Source organism: Protopterus annectens, chromosome 3.part1, assembly GCF_019279795.1.
Source record: "Protopterus annectens isolate FY-2018-M chromosome 3.part1, PAN1.0, whole genome shotgun sequence".
Lineage (NCBI taxonomy): Eukaryota > Metazoa > Chordata > Ceratodontiformes > Protopteridae > Protopterus > Protopterus annectens.
In genome coordinates this window covers 231,896,936-231,914,716 of record NC_056732.1, presented here as the reverse complement: position 1 = coordinate 231,914,716, position 17,781 = coordinate 231,896,936, and positions in this window count along the sequence as shown.

Sequence of the window (17,781 nt, the reverse complement as noted above, 5' to 3'; positions counted from 1 at the left end):
GAAGTACAATGAACTAATATATTACACATGCACATACTCATTGAAATATGCCTCTTGCCCTGACTTTCCTCTGTTCTGACTCACGGGGAGGGGGGGGGGTCAGATAATGGAACTGATGGCAGCTCACTTGTGAGGGGTGAAGACTCATCTCAGGTGGACACTCATCCCTCTTAGCTTATTGATTAATCACACCTACAGAAGATGGTTATGGCTAGGGTTTTAGATTCAGTCAGGCAATATATTGGCAAATAACTTTGCCTGATAGAGGCTCTCATATGTAGTATTGCAAAAGGTTCTCTGTAGGTAGCCCTATGGAATATCCTGACACCCACTGGCCAGCATCTCATCCTGTTCCATAACTGCTGTGACCTCTTTCCCTGTATGTGTACTCCTCCTCCCTGCCTTTTGCATAGTCCAACGCTTATCACCATTTGTCCATCCCCTGTATGTCTATGTTCAGACTTTGTTACCCTGTCCTTATGTATGCAAATCACTCCTATTGGTCTATATTATTTGCTTGGCCCTACACATTGTCATACACTCTCTTTCCATTCTATTCTTCTCTTGCATACCACACTCCATCATTCTTTTTCTCCATTTAAAAAATTAGGCCTGTCCTGTCAAAAGTATACTTAACCTCCAGACCTCTTCTACTATCATCTTATTTGTTCCCTTTATGTGTTTTCCCTGTTTGTTCTTCCCTCCATTCATGCTTTCCTACAGACCTCTTTCCTCCTCCCTATGATAATACTAATAGTGTCTGTGTAATTTTGTCTGCGCCTTAGGCAACATGCACACACTGTACTTAACCAGAATGCCTAGAATAAAGTGAGTGTCATCCTAGTCAATACTTAGTCTGTATATCAGTCATAGCCTTGTATTATTACACCATTTTACTTAAGTAAATAAGTACAGCTTATGTGCTCCTGACACACTGCGGCATACAACAAGACCTGGGCAATCAGTTACAATTTCCCATTTCTTTTACTCCTGATCATCACACTAGACCTGAGCAGAGCTATGTAATGAGCACCTCTCCTGTCAAGCAATGGTGCCTTCATGTGCATGGCTTGTATTGTTATTCAGCACTTCTATGAATACTGCTCATAATACTTTCCCTTTATACTTGTGAGACAGTATTATAGAGTGAGTAGCAAAATTAAACTTCTGGAGTTCATGATTCAAAGGCAATCTGTTTCATTTCATAAAACTGAACACACAACAGAGTTTTAGAAGCATAAACATGTTTGAAAATTCATCTAATAATGTGGTAATGTCAGGTCTTCATGTAGCTGAATCAATTTTATAAGCTACCCCTTAAAGTTCTAAGAAGCTTGTTTATTAAAAATGTTTTATTTACTGAGTACTAAAATGCTTAAAAGTTGGAGAGACACCTACCACATAAATGTGGCACATAGTCTGCATTACTATAACCACTGGCAATGTCCTTCCACCATAATGAAAACCAATAATGCTGCAAATTAGTTGGTATGGAAATTACTTAAAAACTGCTGCTTTATACAGTTTGCATTTATGGTAACAACTTACAAAGCCTTTATTGCCACCGTATCCATCAGAAGATCATATTGAAGTTTGTCAGGTTTGCATAAATCTAACTCTACTCCATCTGTTTGCGCCAGTTATACAAATGTGCACTTGCAAAGGCATGCAGGGCAACATGAACATCAGTGCAAGTTTATTCTTTCACTTTCCCCTACCACTGACACCAACCCATGACTCACCATTAGCCCACTTAACTTCTTACAGGGGATATAGCAAAATCTTGCTGCCTCTCTAGGGACAGAATAATCTGTCGTGGCCTTTTGCATGGTGAGATCTCCATTCTCCTGTAGAAGGAAGAACCTACAGATGGGCATCAAATACATAGTCAGACACAGGGAATTTTAGAGTTAAATAAAATGGGAAATCCAGGGAAATCCAAACATGTCAGAGCAAAATCAACATCATAGACATCCCTACTTATAATGCCAGCCTGTTGATGCTCCAGCTACCAATAAACATAGCTTGCAAACAGCTGGAGAGACATGCTTCAGCTGCCACTGGACCATAACCTCACTTTAGTCAGAACCCTAACCCCTCCCTCTTGGGATGGATGGCACAAAATAATGACATTGACTTCCCTCTCTCTCCCTCTGCCAGGCTACTCCAATACATCAACCAATAATCAGTTTGGATCACATGGGTAGCAGTCAGGGCTCAATCCCACTATGCTACAAACTCAAGTAAAGCAGCTTCAGTTGAGCAACATTCACCTTTGGTGCTGGAAGACCAGAGGACTGTGGGTTCTATTCCCATTGCAGTTGACTGGATTGTTAACACTGCAGTGTATAATTAGGGGTTGCTGCACTCCTGAGTTGGCCTTCAGATGAGAGGTTAAATAAAGGTCCCATTAGCTGGAGTTGATAGACATAAAAGATCCCATAGCACCTATTAAAAAGAGTGCAGGAAGTTCCCTGATGCCCTTGCCAAATGTCCCCCATAGTAGAATTGCCACATTGGGTCTCCTATGAAAAGAGGCCACCAGCACAGTGGGACTATCCAAGCCAACAAAGGATAAATACATGGGTCAACTGGCAAATCAAATTTTTAACCACATCTTGCAACAGAATCCAGACTTCGACACTGAGATTTTAAGTAGTATGTGTTTCTTGAAGCTAACATCATCTATTTCTACAAAGAGGAAATAAAAAATACAATAAAATAGATATAAACTACCAGAATCTGAGTATTTCCTGAATGTCCGTACTGTATATTTCAACAAAATAATAAGCAGTGTACATAACATCCACTTTCTAGTAGTCAGAAAAATATTAATCAGTTTCTGATACTAGATTTGCTGCTGTCCAGAGCTCAGGTTTTACTAAGTGAATGGTAAAGAAGACAGCCTTTTCTCAAAGAACATTTTAACAATAACCCCTGAGAAAAGTGTTGCCTGCCATTGTAGTGTAGTAAAGCGACTTCTACAATTTAGAAATTGATTTGTGATGTCAGTTTGCAGACCATAAGTGATTTTACTCATGGACAGTAGGAAATCTGTCATGCTTAATTATATCATAGTGCTTCAGCAGACAAGTTTTAATTGCTGTTGCTACATTATCTAGGTTAACAGATCTTACAGAAGTTTTGCTGTATTTGCATAATCCTTGTCATAGTCAGCAAAGGATTTGCACTGTTGCATGTCACTAAGCATTGTATTGACCTAACACAGCACACCTGTTGGACTGATGTAGATTTAATAACTGGAAAACAACCCAATTACTGTAGATATATGTGCACACGAGTGTCATCTGTTGTTGCTGAATCAAAGCAATCCTTGTACATACACAAATCAACCCAAAACCAAATATGTGTGTGAAATACTGCTCCTTACAATAAATATTAACACACAGACTATAAGTATGAGGTGTCGTCAATGGTATGAAGCAAATAAATAGTCATTCACCAGAACAGCTAACCTTGTTAGCTCAGACAAATGACAAAAGCAGCAACAGGGAAACACAGACGCTGAAGTTAAAATGAAGTTTTGTAAGGTTATTGATGTCAGTTTATAACACTTACCCAGCCAAATGGCAGCATTCACCATACTTAAGTGTTGAATTATTTTTGAGATGGACTACCAGTTTGCCAAGTGCAATCATATCAAAGTCTAAGACTACATCATTTTTGGTGAGGTAATTTTATTTCACTTATGCTCATGTATGAGATATTTAAATGCTGTATGAGCCTATGGGCTGGGTGCTTATACAACATTATGCCTATGGAATGCATGCTCCTGTCTGTGAATCCAGCCCTTCAATGAATGGATGAATGAGAGAGACAGTTAACATCGATCCATCAACAACACTTTTCTCAAATGTTGCACAATTGATGGGAAAATAACTAAACAATAAAATGCAGAGTAATCCTTAGGGTTGGTTTGGCATAATGATTAATGTCTTCATCTCAAAAGCACAATATACATAGTTTGAGCCTGACCTTAGGTTATTGGCTAAACTTAAAATGACCCATCAGGGTAGTTAACCTAGTATTTGCCCATGAATGGGTTTCACCTACAGTGAAGTTTTCCTTTTCTCCACTGTTGTGCAACCTTGGAGTAGCTATAGTTAAGTTTGGGGGTGCAGGGGGTCCTGCCTCCCTGTAAAACAACTGACTTTCAAGTTTCTGTGAAACATGTCTTGCTATTTTCGTATTGATCATAAAGCACTCAATAAAAGTGCTATTGATGGATCAATATCAGTTTCCAACACAGACAATACATTCATTGCCAGTTTTAGCCATCAATAAGAACTATAGATCCCAGTACCTCTTTCTCATTTGATCCTCACAGCAGATAAGATTGCCATACAAAGTCTGCTTGCATTTTTTACCAAATAAAAATTAAGCTATACAGTCTGCAGTCATTACTTTACTGCTGAGTAACTACCGTTGATGTGATGAAAGAAAGAACATCAAGGACCATTTGATCTTACTACATCCATATACAAACATATTTTCAGTCATACTGAAACCTAAGCTGAAATTTTAAGCAGAAAAGATTTCATAGCTTCTACTGGGATGGACACCAGATTTTAATAATTCAGCTTGCACTACCCCAGTTCTTATAATTCTGATGAGGTCTATTGTCTTAATGAGTTCTGCTGGTACCCAGAAAACACCAAAGCCAGCTGTGCTTAAATATAACATTTCTCATCTTAATTAGTGATTGCACCCCAAAGATAACATTGCTATTACTCAGGCTGTGAGTTACCAGTCTGTTGCCTCTGGCATGGCAGCTGTTCTTGCTTTTCTTGGCCTCTGATGATGTACATTCATTGTTATTACATGTATATGCTCTGTGATGACTACATTGCTAGCATCTCTGAGCTTAAGTACGTCAGTATGTATTTATTTGTTTACTTATTCATTTATAATTTTTATTCATTTGGCAGGTACCCTTTCAACCAAGATCTAGGCACACTTGTGCAGTACAAGCAATTATGCAAGACAAGGAGTACAGGATAAACTTCTCGATTACAATAGTTTTATCAATGGTTCAGTTAAAGCATTGACATAGAAATGATAGGAGGCAACTATAGATAGGTTAAGATAAATATACCCTTGTTGCAGACGATGATAAAGGTTTTAGCTGTAGGAGATTACAGCTCAAAATTTTTCAATATGCAGTTATTACAAACTAATTACTTAATTGGTAGAATTAATACTTGGCAGAAGTCTCATTCTAGTTTGACTGATATTTATTGAATGTTTAGTCTTTACATCTATGTACACATTTCTATCATTTACACAATTTTACTTCAAGCATTTATGTTCAACTACATCAAATGTATTTGTCATTGAATCACGTCCTGCTTTCATTTGTTGTTGTAAGATATTGAGAGATGTAAGGGATGTGTTAGCCTAAAGTTGCATTTATTTGTTTCTTTAAGGTATTTCAGTAACTCTTTCCTGAAGTCTTTATAGTCAAGTTATTTTCCTCCTAAATTCTGCTGGGAGATCATTCCAACTAGCAGTATAGTCTTTTTGAAGGAACTTTCTATGATGCCAAGGCTATTTCATGACTGGTAGAAAGTTAGAGTTATCATTTTTTGTGAGCTCTAAGGAAACATGGTTTGAATTTTAAAACTAGCTTGATAGTGATGAGCAGTATATTTACCATTCATAAGTTTAAAGGTGAGGATAGAAAGTAGAAGAAGGTGTGAGAAGGACTTGGATGCCATTTTTTAAAGCATTACAATGGAATCCTAGTTTTAGTCAGGGGTTAGTAAGTCTATGTATATGGTTGATTGTAGTTTGGATATGGTGGACATCCTAAGAGAAGGAAGAAAGTTTTTGGGGAGGAAATATTCAGCCATAGCTATAAAAACATTCTTGTTAGTACCTTTCTAGCCTGAGGAGTAAAGTGGTTTGAAATACTATACATTGTACCAAGTCATATATTTACTTTAGAAGTGATGAATTCAGCATGTAAACTGAATTTTAGAAGATGGTCATCGGCAAGTCCAAGATATTCATAGCTGTCAACTTCTCTCATGCTTAGGTTGTCAGTGGTTCCAGGTAAATATGTTCTCTATGTAAGATTTTGTTGTGTTCCAAAGAGCATGACTGCTGACTTAAATCTATCAATAGTAGACTTTCAGAGAGATAATTGCAAAATACAAAGACATCCTTTTGCAGTTGTTTGTATATGCTTGTGGAGGTAGTCCTGGAGTGGTAAAGAATGAGCATTTTAAATTATGATATCTTGATATAGGCATATGGTTGGCAATATCACTGACAGGGAAGTGAAAAACAATATTGGTCCAGAGTCTGTGGGTACATCAGATTTAAATGTGTCTTCATCAGATATTTTTTTCTTGCTAGTACATCAGATAAGGTAGTTTTTGAACCATGATATAAGTGGGGTTGATTCTGTGCAAGTTGTGTCTGTGATGGTTTCATACCTCTGAAGTGTACAGATTTTTGCAAAATTGTGCAGATTTTTTGCCTCGTATTTTGGTCCATTTTTCATAAAGTTGTATTTTTCTGGCAAATTAGTGGCAAATCATTAAAGACTGAAGTTAGAAAATAATGAAAGACATTTGATTTTTAGACTTCATACCCTTCAGAAAATTCATGCTAATGCAAGACCAGCTATTCTATCAATTTTCTAAGTTTGTAAGACTGACATTTAAAAATTATCCCTATTTTTGGGTCTTTGTCCCACTTTTATTTATGGCTTTGCCCATATTTCTTGCTCTAAAAGGTTGAGAGGTATGGATGATATAAATTGCTATTTGGGTGTTTTTTCCATGTCAAAAATTATCCTGGGCATATGTTAGTAACCTGTATTTATTAATGTGCTCTAACAGCTTGTTGCACACCAACCCAGCTGTTTATAGATCTCATGTTACTGGGCATAATATAGAGATGCAGCTAAAGTGTTTAGGAGAGGGAGGAGAGTTTGTTTGGGGGGGTGGAGACTGTAACAGAGTAACTGAGTTGATTAGGTACATTAGATATTGAGAGAGATGTTAAAATACATGTTACTTGTTTTGTGAATGGGCTATCACATTTTGAGGAATGAAGGGTCTAAACTTTATTTATTAGGGTTCTGTCTTAGTTATAATTTTTCCAACAGTTCATGGAATACTCTGGATGTTATTTCTCTAAAGTAAGCAAGTGTGCATACAGTTGTAGGTTTGGGTGTGTTAGGAAATTGGAAAGAAGCTTGATTTTGTGCTCTTGATTGTTGGGAAGAAACGGGGTGTGGGGATGCTAATAAAGTTAGTTTGGTTGTTAGGTATTTGTGGAAGAGAGGTCTATGGTTAATCATCGAATGGACTAAGCATCAAACAGCACTTCATTGAAATCCAATCATCGAATGTCCATCCATCAAACGAGCAGTTCATTGAACCTGTGAGACACGTAAAGTGACTAGTTGGCCAACACTTCCCCATATCACTTTTCCCCATTGTTGTGCGACCTCGGAGTTGGTATATATAGTTGGGGGGTGTTAACAGTGAAGCCCCCCATATGGGTGGGTTTAAAATGCTGCTGTTTGTGAGATGAGAAAGCATTGGCCGTCTAGTTACATTCCCCGTCTCACAGGTTCAATGAAGTGCTTGTTTGATGGATGGACATTTAATGATTGGATTTCGATGATGTGCATTCACTGATTAATCCATTCGACTATTAACCATATACCTGTGGAAGAGTATGATAACTGATCATGTATTTGAATTCCTGTATGGTTAGGGAATTCATTGCTGAGTAAGAGTTGTTATTCTTACTGTTTTTGAAGTAAGCTGTTTCTTTTATGAGTCTACAGAATTGTTTGTGCTGGGATACTATTAATGTTTGTTTTTCAAGTAATCTGTTTTGGCCTCTGAGATTGAAAGCTTACATCTATTTTTCAGTGACACCAAGCAGTTGAGATGGTCACTGTTTTGGATATCTTTCATTGTTTACCACAGTTCAGTTCTCCCCTTCGCTCATGTTCATACTGAAGGTATGGCCCAAGTGAGGGTTGGCTTTTATCTGTTTTTGAATAATGGAGAAGATTTTATCTAAAAGTGAACTAACCATGATGTTGAATATACACAGAGTAGTTTCTAAATACGTATAAGAGGATCATGCCAGACAATGACACTGATGTCATTAATGGCTTTGGATACAGTCGTATTATGATTGTTGATGAAACTACGATGGAGAATGGGAGCTTTGAAGTTAATAGTGGCTTGAATAGGGAGGTGGTCATTTAAAGAGTTAGGCAGAGTAGTTAGCTTTTTGATTTGATTTGAGATGTTGGCTATTAGTAGGTAAAAAGGGTGCTGTTATATGCTACAGGATCAGGTCTGGTTAAGATGTCTAGAATTCAAGATAAGTTATTTCGAATCAAAAATTATGCTGTTTTCATTTTAGGCTAACATGTAAGCTAATATCACTTGTGATAATTATTTTGCCTTCATTCACATGTGTAATAAGTTCACTTAATGTGAATTCAAATGTTTCTAGGCACACCAGTGGAGGCAGGCAAATGACTGCTATCTTTAGCTTTTAAGTGGTTGACTATTGTAGCAATTGCTAGGAGCAGGTAGGATGCATTCTCATTTATACCAGCATTATGCAGTTGGCACAGAGGGTTAAGGCTCTGAGCAGTAGTTCCTGTGGTGCAGGGTTTGATTTCTTTAGCCCTCATTTGCCTACTGTGTGACCCTGAGCAAGTCACTTAACCAGACATTGCTCCTGGATCATCCTTGAAAAGCAGCTGTTTGTCCAGTGGGCCTACCTGGCTAACAAATGGGTATTATTATGCCTGACAGTAGGTTCATATGCTCATAGGTGTGTACTAGGCTAACAACCATGAGATCCTTTTTAATCCTAGCCATGTATCTCAAATTTCTGACAAGTTCTGGTACCCTTGATAAATGTAAGCAGGAGCTTGGGACATTAAACATTTACAAGCAGAGACCTGGGAGATGAATCATTTACAGGCTGCCTGGATCCATTAGAGACAAAGGTGCCAAACCAGGGATGAATTTCCTGTTCCCTATCCAATTCTCCAAGCTACACTTGAACTGGTTTACAGAGGAACTCTGCTTCACATGGATGGGGAGCCTGTTCCAGAGACAGGGTAAGCTTAGATAAGGCACTGCGGGTTACGTCGGTATACTGTAGTTCCTGTGCTATGGGGCTTGATTCCCTCAGTTCTTGTTTGTCTACTTTGTGACCTTAGACATGCTGCTTAACATGACACTGCTTGGGTCAACTGGGAATTTGGTCTAGGCCCCTCAATGGTCCCCTGAACTGCAAGCCTAGTGACTACCTGTGAACCTATGGGTTTCAAAGTTTGTTCCAAGATTTGGTCTCTTTTTTAGGTATAAGCTTTGCTTCATCTCCTGATTTGGATGCAGGACTATTGCTGGGATGAATGTCACAGGCGTTGTTTGGATTGTTTGAGTGGCAGATTCAGAGTTGTAGCTAGCATGGAGCAAAAGGCAACAGCATCCCTGAGTTCAATGTGTTAGACAGTAAGACTGGCACATGTGGATTGCTCAGTAGTGCAATATCACTTTCTGTAACATGATTCAGGAAATGAATGTTAATACTGTTTTTTGTGGTCAGAACTGAATGCTTCAGTCCTTTGTGTACAGCATAAGCTGTAGCAAGCAGTTTTGTATATATTTTTTAAAGTAGATAGGACTTGTACTTGGTCTTCGAGTACAACAGGACCTTTTTTCTTACTTATGAAAAAAGTTAAGGGCAGCACCAGGTCAGCAGATGCAGCAGTGTATGAAAATTGCTAAATATGAAGCCTATGTCATGTTTCAGTAATGGCAAATATATGTGGACTATTCTGCCCTGCACAGGCTTTAGTTTTATCAGTTTTGTTTCTCATTCCTTTAATGTTGAGGTATAATATTTTTAATACTTTGCTGATGTGATGTAGGGTAATAGTCTGAGTGTTGTGAGAGGGTAAACTTTGTTGTGCTAAATAGGATGGGTTATTTGGTCCTTTCTTAACATTATAGGATCATAGGATCATAGGAAGTTACTAGGCTATTGGCCCTGAGGCCCTTACAAGTCTAGCCAAGAATATAGCCCGTGTTCTGACAAGTCAGCACCCAATGCCCCTGTCCAGCAGAGGCACAGGTGGAATCCCTGAGGTATATTTTCTGTTCCTCATCCAGAGTTCCAGGTTGTGCTTAAAAAGGGCTAATGAGGTACTCAGCTTGACATGGAGAGAGAGTTTATTCCACAGAAGGGGGAGTCTCTGGGACACAAATCTGTCCCACCAACAAGTCCTACTGATGTCACAAACCAGGTTGAGGTCACTCATGCTGGTTACTTGAGTAGAGCTTGACTTGCGGATATGCTGTAGTCCCATCATGGCAGCGTCTGAGATTGCTTTGTATGCCAGACAAACTCTAAGGAGTCTGTATGAGACTGAGTAGAGGGACAGGACCTTTAGCCTATCTGTGTAGGGTAGATGTATGAGGTCCTGGATTCTCCTGGTGTGGAAACTCTGTGGTCTCTACAGCTGCTGCATGTGCTTTGTGAGGTACATGCCAAAAGGGGCATTGTACTCAATAATGGGTCTTATAAGGGAAGAATACAGGGATGTTATGACCACCTTGTTCCTGAATGAGATACCTTTACTAATGAGGTAGACCACGTAGAAAGGTTAAAATACAATGGAGGCAATATGGTGGTCAAAAGTCAGTTTGCTATCAACCTAGCTGCCCAAGTCCCTCACAACTGATTGCATGCTTAGGACCCTGTTATTAATGTGATAATTTGTGGGGCCATCATTCTCCCTGAAGGGGATGATGATGCATTATTTGGCATTCAGTTTGAAGACATGTTTCTGGCACCAGTCATTTGTTTGGGTGAGACCCTCTTGGAGGATGTCCACATCACTAGAGGGAATTGATGACAGTGCCCAGCTTACAGTCATCTGCAAACTTTGTCAGCCATAGCCCACTGACCTGCACCTCAGAAAAGTATATTCCAAACAACAGAGGCCCCAAAACTGATCCCTGGGCACACCGCTCATTATGGGTCTACTTTATCAGGTTCCATGGCGGCTGTATTTTTTGCCTTTGAGAGGGCAGTTATGACTTGCTCCCTAGAGATAAGGGGAGTGGGGCAGGTGCAGGGGATGTCCGCATTTACTGATGGGTGGACAGAGGGGTGAAGTTTTTACTGAACCTGTCTGCCAGCAGGTTGGCTAGATCTATGGCGTTTGTGTATGTGGTGTCCTTGACCACCAGTTCTAAGCATATCTGAGTGCTTCCTTTGAGAGTGTGGACATGTGTGAAGAAGGTCTTATGATTGTCTTTAGTAGATGTGGTCAGTTTGAACTTGAAGATTGCTTTGGAGGATTACACTAGTGCTCTTATTTGCTTGTTCAGGCTAAGGAGAGATTGCTTCCAGTTAGCCACCTGTTCCTTCTTAGTCCTGGACAGCAACTTTTCCTGTTATTGTAGAGTTTATTTATTCCAGATGTCTACCAGACAGGTTTGCTCTTCATTGTGGTTGATGATTTTCTCCTGTTGGGTATTCCTGATTCCATGCAGCTAAATAAATGCTTGTATAGTACTTTGGTGTAGTTTGGATATATGTGCCAGTTCCTATGGAGGGGGAGAGGGCTGTGAAACTGTTTATACCTTCCCTCAGGAGGTTGTAATCAGCTTTGGAGAAGTTTTATTGTTTGACCCTAGCTGGGGGGGGGGTCGGGGAGATGGTGACTTCGAAAGTGACCACTTTGTAATCAGATCTTATAAGGGAGGATGACACTGTGGGGATTCTGCAGTGTTTACTCATGTTGGTTAATACTAAGTCCAAGATATTCACCTATTGTGGGTGTGTCAACCAGCTGGTCCAAGGCATTTGCACTGATGAAATCAAGGAAGCTCTGGGCATTTGTGTTTTGGTATGAGTAGTTCTTCCAATCTATGGTTGGATAGTTTAAAGTCACCAATGATCAGGGTAAAGAGTTGAATCTTGATAGATTTGAAGAGGTCCAGAGAGTTAGAGTGGGCATCTTGAGTCAATTTTGGGGACCTGTAGCTAGCTATGATTTGAATAGGAATCTTGTCAATTGTTAACTGCACCTGGAGTGTCTCCTGGGCATCATAATGTTTGACCAGCCCATGGTGTGCATGTCTTTTATATATATTGCAACTGCAACTCCACCTCCTTTTGCTTTGCTTCCCATGGTTTGGGGTCTGAATGTATGATAGGATGAGTAACCTGGTATGGCTGAGGTGCTGCCCGCAGCTTTGAACCAGGTTTTTGTGACTCTACAAATGTCAGCATCTTCCAGGGTTAAGAATACTTGAATTAGTGCAGTTTCATGTTTAGGCTCCTAGCGTTCAGCAGCATGACCTTTAATTTGTGTTTTGATGAAATTTTCATGTTGGTAGTTTTGAACTCATGGCACTGCCTTAAAAAGGTACCATGGGGCTGGCAAGAGCCTTTGCCAGGAGCCTGAAGTCCAAGGGAGACAGATGCAGGCCAGCACTGGCAAAGCATAGTGGTTTGTCAATCATCTCTTCCCAGGCTGTCAGGTACTGAATCCCCTTGAAATGACACCAGGAACTAAGCTAATTGTTAAAGTCAGTCATTTTCTATTTGTATTGAGGCATCATTCTTGGTGATGGTAGAATGCTGCTTAATGCTAGAAACATACCTGGCTGGTACACATATTCAGCGAGCCTGATCATGTCTCTCTTCATATAGTTCAGGGAGTTACATCTCAAGTCATTCATTCCAACATGGACTATGACAGAGTCATAAGAGTACCTATTGTCAAGAGACTTGAGTGCATGGGTGATATGCTGGATTCTGGCATCTGACAAACAACTAACCGTGACTTTGTCCTTATCCAGCCTGGTGAGGGGCACATCTGTGTGCCTCACAATGGACTCTCCTATGATCTATATGTTGGGTTTATGTTTAGACCTTACTGGTTGTGAGACATAGGTTTGTGGAGTATGTGTGGTGTGTGGTGTGATGGGCAGTGGCATTAGCATGTGTTTTTGTCTCAGAGGTCTCTTTTGTTTGGGTATGTTTTTGTTGAGAACCTCCACATATATGGTTGTGTGTTGTGTAGGTGTGGGGTGGTGTTTGAGGTGTGGTGCTTGTGTTGACAACCTTCTCAGTGCCAGATATACTGGCTTGTGAGAGAGAGAGAGCATTAACTCTAGGTTCTTGATGTAATTGCATCTCTCACAAATTGTGTTTCTAGGTGGTAGTAGTAGAGGGTTGTCCTTGTACATGAGACAGTTGCTACACTGTCTCAGGATGCCCATATCAACCAGACTGGCAGGAGAAAATGTCAGAAATTGTCCATCCATATTTGTCAGAGGGAGAGAGGCCAGAGAGAGCTAAGAGGGTAAAGGTGGAAGGTCTAAGAGTAGAACTAGTAGGTGATCACACAAGTGCTACTAAGGGAAAAATTTTAACTGTGATACCTCACAAAGGGTTAAAAAACAGTGCAGCTGCAGCTCTGGATGCAGCACACCTCTGTCCAGACTATACTACTCAATTTAAAGGTTAAGAACACAGCAAAACTCACAAGAAAGCACAGATTAAACACTTACAGACAAAAACAGAACCCACAGTATGAAACAAACAGTTAAACGGTAATGAAATGCAGTAAAATGCAGTTAAACAGTAATGAATTGCAGTAAATAGCAATGAAATACAGTTAAACAGTAATGAAATGCAGTTAATTGGTAAATTGCTTTAAATCAGTGAAAATATGATAAATTAGCTCTCAAACACAACAGTAAAAAACAACATAAATAAAGCAGCAATTCGGGAGAATACTGTCTTTAATAAGGCTACCGACAAGCAGTAACAAATGCAGCAAACTAAAAGCAGTTGAACACCTAAGCACAAGCAGCAAAATGAAGTAGGAAGAAGCATAATACTTTGTTTTAGTTGAAACTGAGGAGAAAGAAGATAATTCAAGGTTAAGAAGCTAAAAGGGTGGGCCTTCACAACTGATCTCACTGGACCCAGTAGAATGAGCTGAAGTAATGGGAGTGTCCAATATCAAATTTATAGTAGAGGTGGGCAACTCAAAAGCCACCACTGCAGCTTTGAGAAGACAAGTGCAAATTGGTTTAAACACTGGCTATTTAAGGCAGATAAACAGGAACAAGCCAAATTATCCAATCAAAACAACAGAGCCGTGTAGTAGTAACTCTAGCTAGATCAGACCAGACTGAAGCCCCTTCCCACGAAGAAACAGCTAGGCCTCTCTAGACAAAAGATTGTACTACAAGCTCCAAAGGTCAGAAACTAATAGATATAAAGCTGTATACTAGCATTTTTTCAAGTACAACAAGTAAAGTGAACAGAACAAACAGAGAAACAAAAAGAAGTCAAAGATCAGAACAAAGGTAAGGAATGAATTCACTAAGCTTAAAAAAACAGTTGTACATTTTAAACAGATATGCAGCAAATATTGTTTTAGTTCATCAGAAGTGGAGAAAACAGTTGAAATAAGCACTTATCTTTTGTTGTCACACAGCATTTTTTGTAAAACAGCAGAGCAAGGGCAGAAGGCCTAACTTGCTGCAGCTTTGAGCAAATAAGTATGTCTGGTGTGTGATACTTCATTAATGTCCAAAGAGACTTAAGGTTTTAGTATACACAGGAAAAGTGAACTATGTGTTTTGTAGTCCATCTGGGGGATGGTGAAAATGTTTAGGCATATGTTTGAATTTAATGAATAAGTTCTGTTTTGTTAGACAGATCCCAAAGAGCATAGTTTTAGGTGTAAGGCCATAGGATGCAATAGGTTTTGAGTCTATTTTTCGTGTAACTGTTCTGGTAATGTCTGGTGTATGATACTTCATAGCTCTGCATCACTGGTCTATGAGTATGCTAGATACAATAATGTGGGTTCTTGCAGCTGTGTCTATGGTGCTTCTGTTAAAGGGAGAGAGGGAGGGAGTGAAAATAATAGTTCAGGTAGCATTATGTAACTGTGGTGAAGGGGTTGTCTGTAAGAAAAGTGGTGGAGGAAGAGGAAAAGAATTTTGTGATGTTTGAAGAAAGGAGGTGAGGCATACCTCTCAACCTCTTACTATGAGAAAAATGCAGATAAAGACTACAACCATGGTGTGATAAAGGTCCAAAAAATAGAGACATATTTTAAATATAGCTCTTACAAACTTAGAAAGATGCTGGAATAATAGGTCTTGTGTGAGTATATATTTTTCTAAAGGATATGAAGTCTGAAAATCAAATGTCTGTCATTATTTAGTGACTTCAATCCTCAGTTATTTGCACAAAAAACACATATTTTATGTGGAACAGACCAAAAATATTAGGCAAAAATCTGGACATTCTGCAAAAATCTGGGCAGTTGAGAGGTATGGACTGTGATGGAGGAATTATTTTTTGTTTAACATGTCACTTCTTGGGGGCGGGTGAAGGAAACAAGGGCTATCTAGGCAGTAGAGGAAGTGATGTAGTAGCTATGGGGACTGTGAAGACAATAAAAGAAATGATATAGGGTGAATGGGAATGGGACAGATTAGAGTACCGTCGCAGAGAAGAGTGATGCTCCAGAGTGAGAGCAGCATACAGTTATTGATCAAGGATCTTTGTCTCTGTCTTTTTGGTTATTAATTTAATGAAAAATGGTGCATGTAAGCTGACCATGAAACCACACTTAACAAAGTTGTAACAGTTACTGTAAATGAGGAGGGCTTATATATAGCAGTCTGTTTAGCCTGCTGTGGCCCTAGAAGTTGGTCAGTTCAGTTTACCTTTAATAAACATAAACAAGAAAAAGACGTGACATCTGTGTATGTGAGAAGTTTCAGGTGGTCAGGGTGAGTAAATGACACTGGGAAAGAATAGAAGGAATATAAAACTTAGCAAAGTATGTACCAGAAGCAAGCCGTGTTCTTCCATCCCAAGACCTTGGAGAGGAATCACTGTCCCAAGTGAGTCTGAGAATAAAAAATGGTGGTCAGCTCCTAAGGCACAGAAGGATTAAGCCCTGAGTATGGCCTGGGCAGCCTAAGATCAATTAGTGGCTTGGGCAACTGATGGAGCGAGACAAGCAGGAAGGCCCTGCCCACACTGGGGGGGGGGGGCATTGCTGTATACTGCATATGATATTTGGGGGAAGGACTGGGTACAAATAAGCAGCCTATGGGCATGCATTATACTTAGTAAGCCTGCAATAGATGGTAGACTTCAAATGGGTGTGTGGAATCTTGCCCACACACGTGGAAGGTGTTTAAGACTCCACAATGACACAGTCATATATTCCCATGCACAGCTGTGAAGTCAGACTTTTAGAAAGAACCTTAATCTCCAGAATGATGGAGATGGTCAGAACACCTTCTTGGCTGCCAGAATAATGACCATCTCCAAACAGCTCTTGCCCCAGCAACGAAGGAATGCCCCAATGTATGGAGAAAAATGGGTCATGTCCATCTGAGGTACGTTGGATGTTAGTAATGTATGAGGGCAAAACTAACAGAGAAAAATGATGGTGTCCTCCATGGGTAGCATTCTAGAGTAGAAGTTTGACAGTACCACTTGTTTTAAATCTCAAATGAAGTTCAATTTTAATAAATGTAAGGGTATTAAACACTTGTTAGTATATTTTTCTGTGCAGACTTGTAGAATCAATGCGATTTGAGCTCAGTACAGTTTACATAATGTAATTCCACTCTGATGTAATTTAATGCTTGTGAACAGATCAGCAGCAAGAGGAGAATGATGAAAATCGAAGTCAAAAATCATTGTTTTTCAATTGCACTACATATGCAGCAGCATAATAATACAAATCAAGTGACTCAGGTCAGCGAAAGTAATATATTATCATTTACAAAGCAGTCATAAAGCAACAACACAGACATATAGCAGCACCATGATAGAGTGACAAACTGTATAATCAACAACTACCTGTTCGGCTTGTGTACAAGACAATCCTGCAACTAATCAAAGGTTGCACTTTTGGCTTACCTGTCTTAGTTGAGGAAAATTTGCCAGCAACAGCCACAGAGCAACGTTAAATGGAAAAAGGGTTGTGTGCAAGTACACCACCTGCAGTAATAAAGTACAAAGTGCAAATGGGCAAAAGCTAACAGAAGAGGTTATAGGAACTGATTATACAGTAGTTGTAGGAGTAGTTACACTAGTCAGAGGTGTCTTCTGCACAGAGAATAATCTAGTAAGACAACATCTCCAAGTTACCATTAAAGTAAGGAGGAACTAAATGTCATCATCCCTTGTTCTGCAATGGATGCTTAATCAGAAAGTTTCGCTACAAAGCAAAAAGCTGAGGACTACACAGTTATAAGTAGTAAATATAAATACACTAAAATAGATATGTGCCTGTTGCTATAAAGGGGAACAAACAGCTTGAGTGGTTGTTTGGCCCAAAATACTACTAAAATGATACCTTATAGTAACAGAGCAGAGAGTAGCCCACTGAAGAGAAAGATATGTGAGGTGACCTTAGCAGGTTAGGGCCAGTCATTCATTGGGATGTATAGGAGGTGGAGGAGTTAAAGTGATTTTTCTGCTTGTCTTTGTGTACAATCAACAATGAATTACAATAATTTGCAACATTTGTAATATTCGGTTTCCAATATCTAGATCTTAGGAGGGAGCAAAAATGTTACCCATTCATAGATTTATGTGAGAGGATAAGTGAATTTGCTTCATTGAGATTAAGTGTGTAGTATTACCAGTTAATTACCATTGCTTCCACATAAAATCAGGCAAAAAAAAAAAGAA